Raw genomic sequence first — 11780 nt, 5'->3', positions numbered from 1 at the left:
TTTTTTGGGGTGGGGAGTGGGGAGGAAGAGAGAAGGGTCACTTTTCCAAGGCTTTTAATACTTGAGGTTCAGGTGGACTTAACTTGACCTCCAACCAGCTGGTCCAATCAGAATAATACATCTCCCTTAAGTGGTTCAGGGCCAAGAAGATGCAAAAAGACTGGTGATGAATCTTCTGGAAACAATGTAGGTGTTATTCCTGTTGCATGTGAGCTTGGGAGAAATACAGTGTTGGAGTGGAAGCTGCCATCTTATCCCAGCACATGGGCTAAGAAATAAACCAACCGCCCTATCCTAGAGAAGAAACCAAGAGAGAGGATGAGAAAAAGCAGTCTCTGAACCCATCCCTATCCCTAGTATGGGTGTCTCCATTTGAAATATATTCTCTTATTCTTTAAGCTACTTTGTGTTGTGTTTTTGGCCATTACCCAGTGAAAGAATGCTAGCTGACATGCCTTGCCAGCCCTACCAGGAAGAATGGATTTGTCCCCTCTCTCCTTTCTTGAAATCTTTGTTTATAGCACTATTGGATCACTTATCAAATGGTTTAGAGTTTGTTATGTGTGTCTGTGAGCCTCCGGAGACACGAGCTCTGGCTAATTCCCCTCTACATCTCTCCAGCTGTAGCAACAGTGTCTGGTACATGATAGGTGCTCAATGATAGTTTGTTCAATTAACTCATAAGTTTACTGCTCTTCCTCTGTTAACTTCAAATTGGTTTCCCTCTCTCGGTTTACAAGCTTCAGCTCCCACAGAATGAGAACAGCACGTATCGGTGTAACATTTTAATGATTAAAATAATTAAAAGGCAATAGAACTACATTATCTCAACAACTTCCTCAAAGGTGAACCAAGTTGAAAGCTGTTAACTAATCCCCATCACGGGCCCACCAAACATAGGGAATCGTCAATTGTTTGTTGAGAAATGCTACCATTGTTTTTAAAGAATGCTTTTCCAGGCTTATACTATTTCAATTCTTCTACAGACACCAGAGACCTTTGAAAAATGAAGCATGTGTATTCTATTGATAAAAAGATAACCTGTAAAGCATTTTGGAAGAGAAGAAATAGCAGTCCCCTTGAGTGCCTTCCAAAGCCTTGTAAAAATGCGATCAGTTGAATTATTACGATATTTCTACTTCATTTTAGAAAATCCACCCCTGCCAGGATTGAAAAATACCTGCCAATTAGCCGTCCTGACAGCAAGAGTACTTTCATTAGTCTTCAAGTGTTTGCTGAGTCTCTCACTTGCACCCACACTGAGCAGAAAGCTCTCCTGCGAGTCCCACGTGAATGCAATCAATAGGCCAAATTCATCACTTTTACTCTGGTTGCTTGGCAAATCCATGCATAGTGAGTTCACTATCTTTGATCATAGATTTCTGCTTTAGCGCAATTTTCGCAATAATCCAATCTCTATCTTAAATGCAAGGAAAGACCATGTTAGTCCTCTATTGATCATTTCTTAGCCCAAACAGAGTTCCTGGTAACTGAGGCCTACACATGCTGCTTCTGGCTTTCCATAAATTACAGGCACATCTGTCAGTGCCTGGCTTTAGTAGTGCTTTTTCCCCATTAGGTAACAATGCTCTTGAATTTCACCTTGAATTGTCACACCAGGTAAAAACAATGCAGCAAAATGGATGCTAGGACAATAGATTGCTTTTTTACTCCAGGTTCAAGGGCTATGTGGCTTGTGAAAAAGTGACTTCTCTTCCCCTGGCTTCCCAGGCTTGTAACAGAAGAGAAATTGGTATAGAAAGTCCCTAAAGATCACAACAATGCTAGTGTTTCCTGATTCCATGTTGCTTTTCACTGAGAGGATGATATATTCATTAATATGCATGAAAAGAAGTGAGCTTCCCTTGAAGACCAAATTCGAAATTATTTGTTCATATTTGGCAATATTTTCTTTCAAGTCATTTTGACCCATTGATAACCAGATATTGTATGGTGTTCAGGATAACTCTCTTGTCATGGAAAGCAAGGAATCGAATAGTTCACCAGAAAAAAAAAAAAACAGAGATCTCAAGGCCACTGATTCACAAAGCTTTGGGCTTTAGAATGACCTCTTGGAATATCAAAGAATTCTGAAGTCTGTTATGTATGAGGGCTTCTTTCTTTTTGCTGATACTTCAGCTCAAGCTTTTTAATCAAGAGAGTTTCCAGTGACTTGAGAATCTCCACACAGATTCTACCTGTCCTAAGAAGTTGTTGTCGATACCCTTATCCTGGACAGGGCAGATTCTGTGTGCCTCTACAGGTACTTGTTAGTTACTGTCTTCTCTGCTGTCTTTATAGGTCTTTGCATAATGAAATTTTTTTACAGGTTGAGTTCCTAAAAAGCAAAGAAGGTGTTTCATTCCCCTTTGTATTCCCAGGGCCTGGTTTAATGAGTAACCCATCACTGAAATTTCAGCCAATGCTTGAGAAGTGAGCTTAGCGGAACTATTAAGAGAAGCCTAGTGACTACCCAGGCAGGAGGACTCACAGACGTGTGTGGTGTATAGGAAATGGGCAGACCAGGCATGGGTGGAAGGAGAGGAGGCAAGAGTGGCATCTTTAGAAAGAGACCAGTGTGAATCAGTATGAACAGGGAACAACGTGCTTTTGAGACTGAGAACTGTGTTTAGTCCATTGCAGCTAAGGAATGTTAGAAAATAAGGCTGAGAGGAACGTGTAAAAACTTTGAAGGGGCCGGCGCCGCGGCTCACTAGGCTAATCCTCCACCTAGCGGTGCCAGCACACCGGGTTCTAGTCCCAGTCGGGGCGCCGGATTCTGTCCCGGTTGCCCCTCTTCCAGGCCAGCTCTCTGCTGTGGCCAGGGAGTGCAGTGGAGGATGGCCCAAGTGCTTGGGCCCTGCACCCCATGGGAGACCAGGATAAGCACCTGGCTCCTGCCATTGGAAAAGTGTGGTGTGCTGGCCACAGCGCTCCAGCCGTGGCGGCCACTGGAGGGTGAACCAACGGCAAAGGAAGACCTTTCTCTCTGTCTCTCTCTCTCACTGTCTACTCTGCCTGTCAAAAAAAAAAAAAAAAAAAAAAAAAAAGCTTTGAAGGCCAGACTAAGGCTCTACAAACAGCTTCTCTCAACAGTTCTGCTTGTATCTGTGTTAGAAAGATTGAGAAAGTCTTCTTGAACTTCAGCTTCCTTACAGGTTTAGTAAGAGGTAAGACTCCTCAGTAATCTCTCAGGCCCCTGTCTGCTGTCCAGACTATGAGCTAGTGCAGAGCTGGCTCACTCCACACAGACATCAGTGTGGAAAGGGGGTCCTCCTAGCCTCATTGGAACCCAGGAAAAGAGGAAGTTGTAACAACCAGAAGTTCGGTTCCGGCTCCCTTTCCTAGCAATCCTGCGGAACATCCTTGGCCTCAAGACTTTATAGACACATAATTGAGAAAAGCCAAATGCATTTCACCCAGGAGAGTCAGCCCACCATCCTGAGAAATGCTACTTACAGAAGAAGGGCAGAGCAGGGTGAGAACCAGGATCCACAACCAGAGTGGAGAGGACCTCACGTGGACAAGGGTAGAGGCAAACAGACAGGGACTCAGGGCAGGAAGCCAGACGCCACCAGGATCATTCAGGTGTGCGATGGCCTGTGCAGGGAACGTCCTGGGTGCTGAGATCCACGCCTGATTCATGCCCACATACCTCCTCAAGGAAAGGTAGCGAGGGTCCCAAGTTCATGGCTGCCTCGCTGGACTCCCTTAGTTTGAATTCCCAACCAATTTCTTTCTTTCTTTCTTTCTTTCTTTCTTTCTTTCTTTCTTTCTTTCTTTCTTTCTTTCTTTCTTTCTGACAGGCAGAGTGGACAGTGAGAAAGAGAGAGACAGAGAGAAAGGTCTTCCTTTTCTGTTGGTTCACCCCGCAATGGCTGCTGTGGCCGGCGCGCTGCGGCTGGCACGCTGCGATGATCCGAAGCCAGGAGCCAGGTGCTTCCCCTGCTCTCCCACATGGGTGCAGGGCCCAAGCACTTGGGCCATCCTCCACTGCACTCCCGGGTCACAGCAGAGAGCTGGACTGGAAGAGGAGAAACTGGGACGGAATCTGGCGCCCCGACTGGGACTAGAATCCGTTGTGCCAGTGCCGCAGGCAGAGGATTAGCCTAGTGAGCCGTGACGCCGGCCCCCCAACCAATTTCTAAGGCTACTTCTGCTTGTGCTCCACCCTTTAAGCTTAAGAGAAACATGAATATCTCAAGTTATATAAGAGAGTTTGGAGAGAAACTGACTTGTTAGAAGCCAGACTGGCTAATATTAAGGCATTTGGCAAGTAATTCAGAGAAACACATTAACTACTATATATTACAAGCTATGTTCATTGTTCTAGGGCAAAATTAAAGTGACATTTGTACCTTTGAGTGTAAAAATATATGGTGCACTATGATTCAGAAACAAAGAGAGACGCCATGTGTGGTGAGTCCTTTGACTACTTCTCTCACATGGTGGCTTGACTCAGCCCTTTGCTTGAACATGTGGAATGAAAAGGAACACAGAGTATGAAGTCAAGGCTTGGTCGGGCATGTGGGGTTTACTAGAAGCAGAGGAATATACTTATAAGCGTGGTTCATTGCCAGCTCCAAGGGCCTGCAAATTGCGCAGTCATATGTGGCCCCCAAGTTCAGTGGAGGTTTAATGCTCTCCTGCCTGCATCTCGACCTTTCTACTAATTTTTGAATGAAGGACCCAATATTTTTAATTTTTATTGGGTTCCACAGATAATGTGGTTAGTCTTGTGTATTAGTGTGGACAGACAATAAATAGATGATGGATGGATGCCTGGATAGAATGGTGGTGATGGAAGATAGATAAATAGACATGATGATGGTGATGGTGGTGGTTGTGGTGGTGGAGAGGGAGAGAGAGACTGGAGTTATGGAAATAGATCTGAGAGATGAGGAAGCAACTCTACCATATACTGAGTGACTGAGCCTCCATTTCTTTGCAAACTCACTCTTCTTGCTTGTTCATATTCTATCTAGAAAGTTTCAATTTGAATATTAATAAATAATTTAAATGCCCTAAAACACCTACTTTTTATGAGCTGAGCCAAGATTATATGGCATGCTTCATTAAGCGAAGTTGTTAAAGTTATTTATACAGGTACTTTAAAACAGATTAGAAAGCCACTTTTTCAAGGAAAGGTAGTGTATTTGTCAATAACAGTCTTTCCATTTTTCTTTACCATACTTTCATGCCTAAGAATTAGCAAATCCTCAGTAAAAATGTGCCTCCAATTTGGCCCCTCAGCAGTGCCTAGAGGCAGGCTGTTTCAACATAGGCCGTCCCTGACTTCTGGCCTGAGTCACACAGCGGTTCTGTTTTGTGCTGGTGTAATTGCAAACAGGCCTGGGCTGTAGACCCCACTGCAACTAGATAACACCATAGGTAAATGGAATGATCCAGAAAGTTCCAATGCTTTCTAACTCCACTCCATGATGAGAGGTGGTCACAGTAACAAGATAAGTCTATCCCAAAAATAAAAAGTCAGAAATACTCTTAATCTCATTGCTAATCCCTAGTATTATCATTTTGATTATGAAATGTTAGTGGTTTCCTGCTTTTCCAACTTTAAGTTATTCTACATTTGGGCTTACTTAAAATATAAATTTTCATTATGAATAAGTAAAATTGCTGATTCTTAAACTAAAAGAACTAGAAGAACAATTTGGGATCATCTACCTCCTTTTTTTTTATAATTTTCATGTATTTGAGTGTAGTTTTTCCATGTATGTAGTTACCATCTACAGTACAATCATATCTATGTTTAAAAATCAGCTCATTTTTATATTAAATGAATTTAATCTAATTTTAAGTAATAATGTCCATTAAATCCTGGACTTAATACACCAGTTTTATGCATTTAACATACACACACACACACACACACTTTTTTCCTAACGCTTGTCTATGACTACCTAAAGGTAACTCACGTATCTCTCTAATAAGTATGCTACAATTTAAACTATGTATATACAATCCAGACTCCTCCTGGTACAAATGAGCCAACTAAAGCAGAGTGGAACTATTGAAATCAAGGAAGAAATGTACCATAGCCCAATAGACAATCATACAACTAAGAATATACATTTTGTTATTTGTTGGGCTATGTTACTTAAAATCCCTGAAGCCCAATTTTCTCATGCATGGAATAGAGATTTCAGTAACAATGTTAATCCTAAGATATTTCTGAGCAGTAAATGAGCCCAAGAAAAAGTGAGTAAAAGTGGCAGGGAGTTTTGATACATGATGACGGTGACAGATGACACAGGACCTTCTGAAGATGTGGACCTTATTCTGAATGAAGTTGAAAGCCAGTGTCACCCAAGGTCACAGATAGTCATTAACAGACCCCAGACAAAGCCATGCTCTCCTAACTCCCAGTCCAATGACCTTGGAGCAGAATGTTATAAGTTCATTAGATTTTGAACAAAGTTTACTGGTATCACACCTTTGTCTTCCATGCACTGTTTTTGTAAGGCTCTTCTTTGCCAATGACATTCACGGAGCACTGATTGCCAGTTTTTCCCAGTGAAAACATCTTAGTACATTATTTCATGATGATCGTTGGTTCTGCAATTCTTTTCTGACATGGTTGCTTCATTGTAATTTATCTCTTCAGCAAAAGGTAGAGTGACTGGTTCTTTTCTGATTTTTCCTTTCAATCTAACATATGGTTCTGTTTAAATGTGTCCATGTTTGCAACTTGCAGTTGACATTTTTGGCACTCAGAATAGTATCTTGCAATTATACTTAGTTTAGAAAGAAGGGTTTGCTTTAACAGCAGAATGCATGAAATAAAAAAGTTCAAGTCAAATTTATTGGCTGCTGAGAGCCCTCCAGAAGGCAGACGTCTGGTCTGGGGGAATTCAATGGATTTCTGTTCTTGGTCCATGCACCCACTTACGTGCTCATGTCCCACCCCCAACCTCATGGCCATTACATGAAAGCATCTGAGTGTTGTACAAGGCTAAAGCTTTTTGTGTTAATCTATCCCATATGGGGTAGGTATTAAACAGACAGCAAATTCAGTCAAAGCCTGGGGCAAGCGTGTATTTGTGATGTGGGGACACTATCAAGGGACTTTTGTAGCAAAGAACGGAGGCAAAAAAATCAACAGAGAAAAGAGCAAATGAAAAGTAGAAGAAAACCTTCCAGGCTGCCCTCCATTGAAAAATCATCATGTTTGTGAAGATGCTAATCTTCCTAACACGGTGGAGACCTGGTGGAGACCGTCAGGGGAGGGCTGCTCCTCTTGTATCTCTGGGCCCCTGAGACACAGACTGAGCCTGTCTGGGACCTAACTGCACGCATTAGACTCAGAAATGCCCGTGATTCAGAAAGCCTCGAGAGTGCTGCAGCACCAGATCCCGGGCGCATGGAAGTTAATGAAACACAGGAGTCCTGGAAAAGTGATAGAAAAAAACACGTGTAGATGCCTTTGTGATTCAAACAGGAATATTTTATACTTTAGGTACTGAACCTTGTGCACATGAGAAAGAATGGTTAGAACAGCTAGACCAAAAGCAGTACACCACCATGCCCACTCAATATGTCTAACAGTGGAGATCTGAGATGGATCCCAAAAAACGGAAGTGTCTAAAGCAAACTATTGACCCCAGTTCAAGGTAGGCTCATTCTGCAGTAGGGAGGAGTTGGGAATTAATACCAAAACACCAGTTACACTTGCTCATTTCTATGATTTCTAACAGGCATTTTTGCTTGCTTATTAGGTTTAAATTGCTTTTTCTATAACGTGGATATATTTCCTCTGGATACCTTGACCCTTTGTTTATCTCTACATAGATCTTAAAGCACTCATTGGGGTAATATAGCCCTAGTATGTATTCCTGTGGATCTTGTGCAGAGAACGAGACTAAGAAAAGCCTGGAAAACCATTTATCAAGTAGAACACATGCTCTGGTAGTCTTGGAAAGAGGAAGTTTTGGACTGGATGATGTCTGAAATCTCTTTCAGCTCTGAGACAGTCGTTCAACGACAAGGCTTTGAACTCCAAAAGCTTAGCAAAAGCCAGTGATCTGGGTGGACTCTGTCCTCCTGCCCAGAAGGTGGCCTAGTATAGGCAACCCTCTGAGTCGGTCAGATCCAAGTTCCAGTTGTCAAATCTCTGTTCTACGAATCCCGAGTACCACGTAGGTGCCACACACTGAGGATTTACCCATGAGCAAAAGCAACAATTGTTGACCGCATGGAGTTTATGTTTTGAGGGAGATGCCAGCACATCCTCAACAAAATGAGAGTTCTTGAAGCTGATCTAGGGGGCCTGAAGGAAACGGAGATGATTCTAGGTAGCACGCGATAAAATAATAGCATGTGTAACAGCAAGGATATGATCCTCGCATCAAAGTCAGAACAGAAAGGGTTAACTAGGGGAATGCAGAACGTAAGCTTCTAGAGAGAGGAAACGCTATGCCCAGGGGAAGAACATGGCACCGTAAAGGCTACAAGAAGGCGTGCATGCTGGAGGAGAAGTTCTGAAAGAAAGAGGCAGTGGAAGTGTTGCTGGAGCCGGGGTAGGAGCTGCTGATGCACCTTAGGGACTGGGGCAGGTTAACAATTCTCCTCGCGATACCAGCTGACAAGGAGCAGCCACTGAGGGTCTTAATGGAAGCTGACACAATTTTACTTGAATTTGAATTGATCAATTTGCCATCTGCTTACTAAGAGAAAACCAGACAGACACAGTTTTTTGTTTGTTTGTTTTTGTTTTTTTAACCAACTTTGAACTTTCCCGGGCAGTGCAGGCAATCTGAACGATCTTCTCGGGTTGGGGGCTTATTCTGGGTATGAAATGGATGGGGTAGTGTTCAAAGCTCTACCTTAGATTCAGTGGACGGTGGGCCACCAGGCTCTCTAAGCCACTTTGTGCATTTCTGCGAAGAGTTGAGTTCATTGGGAAAAAAGCCAGGAGCAATGACTAAGGTCTCTGAGTGGCCAAGGGTGGTGTTTGGAGAAGTTTAATTAACTAATGGAAGACTGACACCAGAGCTTTGAGAGGCTGTCATAGTGGGAAGAACGAGAGATAAGTTATCAGAAACCCCAGCTCTACCCGAGAAAGGGCACTTAAACCGCTGAGTTTCTGTTTACTTCCTTCCAAAATGGAATTCCTTCATTCACGCAGCCCTTTTGTTCTTTCTTGTTTTCAAACAGTGCCCATTTGACATGTCCTGTGCTAAGCTCTGGGGATATACAAAATAAATGGAGTGTGGGGCCAGCCTTCAGGCCAGTCAAGCTGTCTTGGTGGAGAGAGAGGGATGCGGTGCTTCCCGCTTCCTTCTGCACGGTGCGCTTGCTCGCTCCTCGGCGTCCCACTCTAATCCTTACAACTCCCAGGTGAGAACGGGACTTTTGCAAACGAGAAAACAGACTTGAAGGGAGGGCAGCTCGGGCAGATGGCAATTTGCACGCGCGGGGCTGTGTGGCTCCGAGGCCTGCATTCTTCCCACGCGGTCAGGTAGTCATCGGGAAGCCAGCAATCAGTGTTAGGGAGAGGCGGGCACAGAGACTCGGGGAGCAGAGCCGGGAGAGGCTAATAATAGCAGCCTTGACGCCTGCTAGGGTCGCCGGGAGGATCACATGCACTGATGGTCTAGAAAGTGCTTTGTAAACGCCAGAGTGCTGGATAAATACGAGGGATTACCGCAGCCCGCACATCCGGTTCTGCTAGCTCAGGGTGCTCCGTGGGGAAGACGTGCCTACGCTATGGCTGCTTCATTCATTCATTTCCAGGACTCTCTTTGGCATTTGCTAAACCACAGGGGTGGGTCTGGCAGCCAGCAATCTCACACGCTCTGCATGGAAGCCAAGGCCGTCAGCTGTGTGGGGACATTCCTGGGTGCTGAGTGCTGGCATGGCCCTTAGGTTTTATCTCGAAGCTGAAAGGGAAAGCTCTGATTTAGCCTGCGTGGTTACCAGGCAACATCATCTCCCCTGCTGCCCCGAGCCCCTACCTCCGCTGAGATCCGCAGGGGTTTCCTGGTGGGATCGCCACAGAGATAAGCCCCAGCCAGGCAGGGCGGGTCACGGTCTGGAAGGCTGGGGAGAGGTATGGCTCGGAGGCCAGGCCTGTTTAAAATTACAGGGATTTTCCAGGCTACCCTGGGCAGGAGTGAGTGGATTGCGAACAGCTGTGTTCAGTAGCCAGGGAGCAACAGGCTGTGTGACCCAACCCTGCGTCCTCCGTGAGGAATCTGTGGCCAAACGAAGGGCAGACGTCCCTCCCCTGGCCACTCCTGTCCTTAGAATGGAGCTGGCCTGGATGAGTCCCTGTCTGTGTGGCGGGGCACTCCGTTTCTCCTAGGAAGGCTTATCATCTCACTGAAGACTTACGTGTAAGGAATTTCTCTCGTAGCAGAGCTCATGGATGCAGCTCAGAGAGCAGCCCTGGCTGGGACTGCCCCTGTCTTCTGACATACAGGCCCCTGACACTAAGATGGGTAGCCACGGAGACAGGCTGGCTCAAGCTGGCCTGCCTTCCTCCCTGACACCTCACTCCTCCCAAGCCCAGCGGCACGTCTGCTGGGGTGGCTGTGAGGACAGAGACAGGCTCCCTGATGCCCCTGCCTCTGCCTCTTTCCCTGCTTGCGCCACCTTCATCTCCCTCGTCACCCTGTTCCTTGTTCTACAGGGACACTGTCAAAAAACCCTGCCAGTCCTCATAGTCCACAGAAATCACACAGGCACCCTTGCCTCAAGGGGGCCCTCTGCTGGGCAAGATGAGAGAGAGGCAGAGAGAGGAGAGAGAGAGAGGGAGAGAGGAGGCACTGCGGGCTCGGGGGACCCCAGCTCTCTGGGGTGGAGACAGCAGCTGCCGTGAGAGATCTGACATCCTATATAGAGGCTGACACTCAGGAAAGGTGACACCACTTGGGCAGGGAAAGGCCAAGGAGTGATGACAACCTGGAGACCCTCCTCACACTTGAAGGAAAGAGGCGCCAGCCCATGATTGCATTTAAGGAAAACCTGAATGGACCAGGCTCGATGAGGTTCAGAGAGCACTGTGAGCTCACTCCTGCCTCTGTAGCACTTGTAGAAGACCAAGGGAAGGAAGCGCATGTGGACTGCTTGACTGCTTTCCCTAGACTCTGGGTGGAAAGAGAATAAAAGGAGACTGGAGGGATCAAGGGTTCTTCTGTGTACTGACTTAATATGGAATCTTCAGCTCATGGTGTTGACTGACAGGTGGTGGGAGGAAGGAGACCTGGGTGGAGGAGGGATCATGTGTGGTCTGGTTTGGCTAGGGGATCTCGGTTCATCCCTATCCACCTGCTATTGCCCTGGGTGTCTCCAGGTTGAGTGACTTATTTTCTGGTTGGAAGGTTAGAAAAGTCAAAGAATTTGGATTAAGGACCTAGGCAGATGGAAGGACCAATCTGATGGAAGAATTCTGTTCCCTGTGGAGTGTGACTGAACTTACAGCAAGTTTCAGCGAGGGTAAGCGGGAAGAGAAACTGGCCCTCGCAGCAGGAGATCTGTGTCTGGGAGCTCAGAGTACTGATGTTAGCTGCTGCTCCGTCTCCCTTCTGCAGGCCAGAGGGCCTGGCCCACCTGTCTGGACTGCACGGTATAGGTCCATGTGATGCACTGGATTCTCGCCAAGGAACCTTGGATGACCTGCCATCTGGAATTGCAAAGCGCCGATTCGGTGAGGATGAGGAGTCTGGTGCCTCTCTTGGGAGTTTCTGTGCTGTATCGTCCACTGCTCTCTACAGACAGCTGCCTCCCCCATCAAAATGACGCACAGGCTCTGCACAGCT

This window comes from Oryctolagus cuniculus, chromosome 2 (assembly GCF_051225735.1).
Source record: "Oryctolagus cuniculus isolate XC-2025 breed Fujian yellow rabbit chromosome 2, ASM5122573v1, whole genome shotgun sequence".
Lineage (NCBI taxonomy): Eukaryota > Metazoa > Chordata > Mammalia > Lagomorpha > Leporidae > Oryctolagus > Oryctolagus cuniculus.
The sequence above is the reverse complement of the archived record's forward strand: the minus strand, read 5'-3'. Positions refer to the sequence as shown.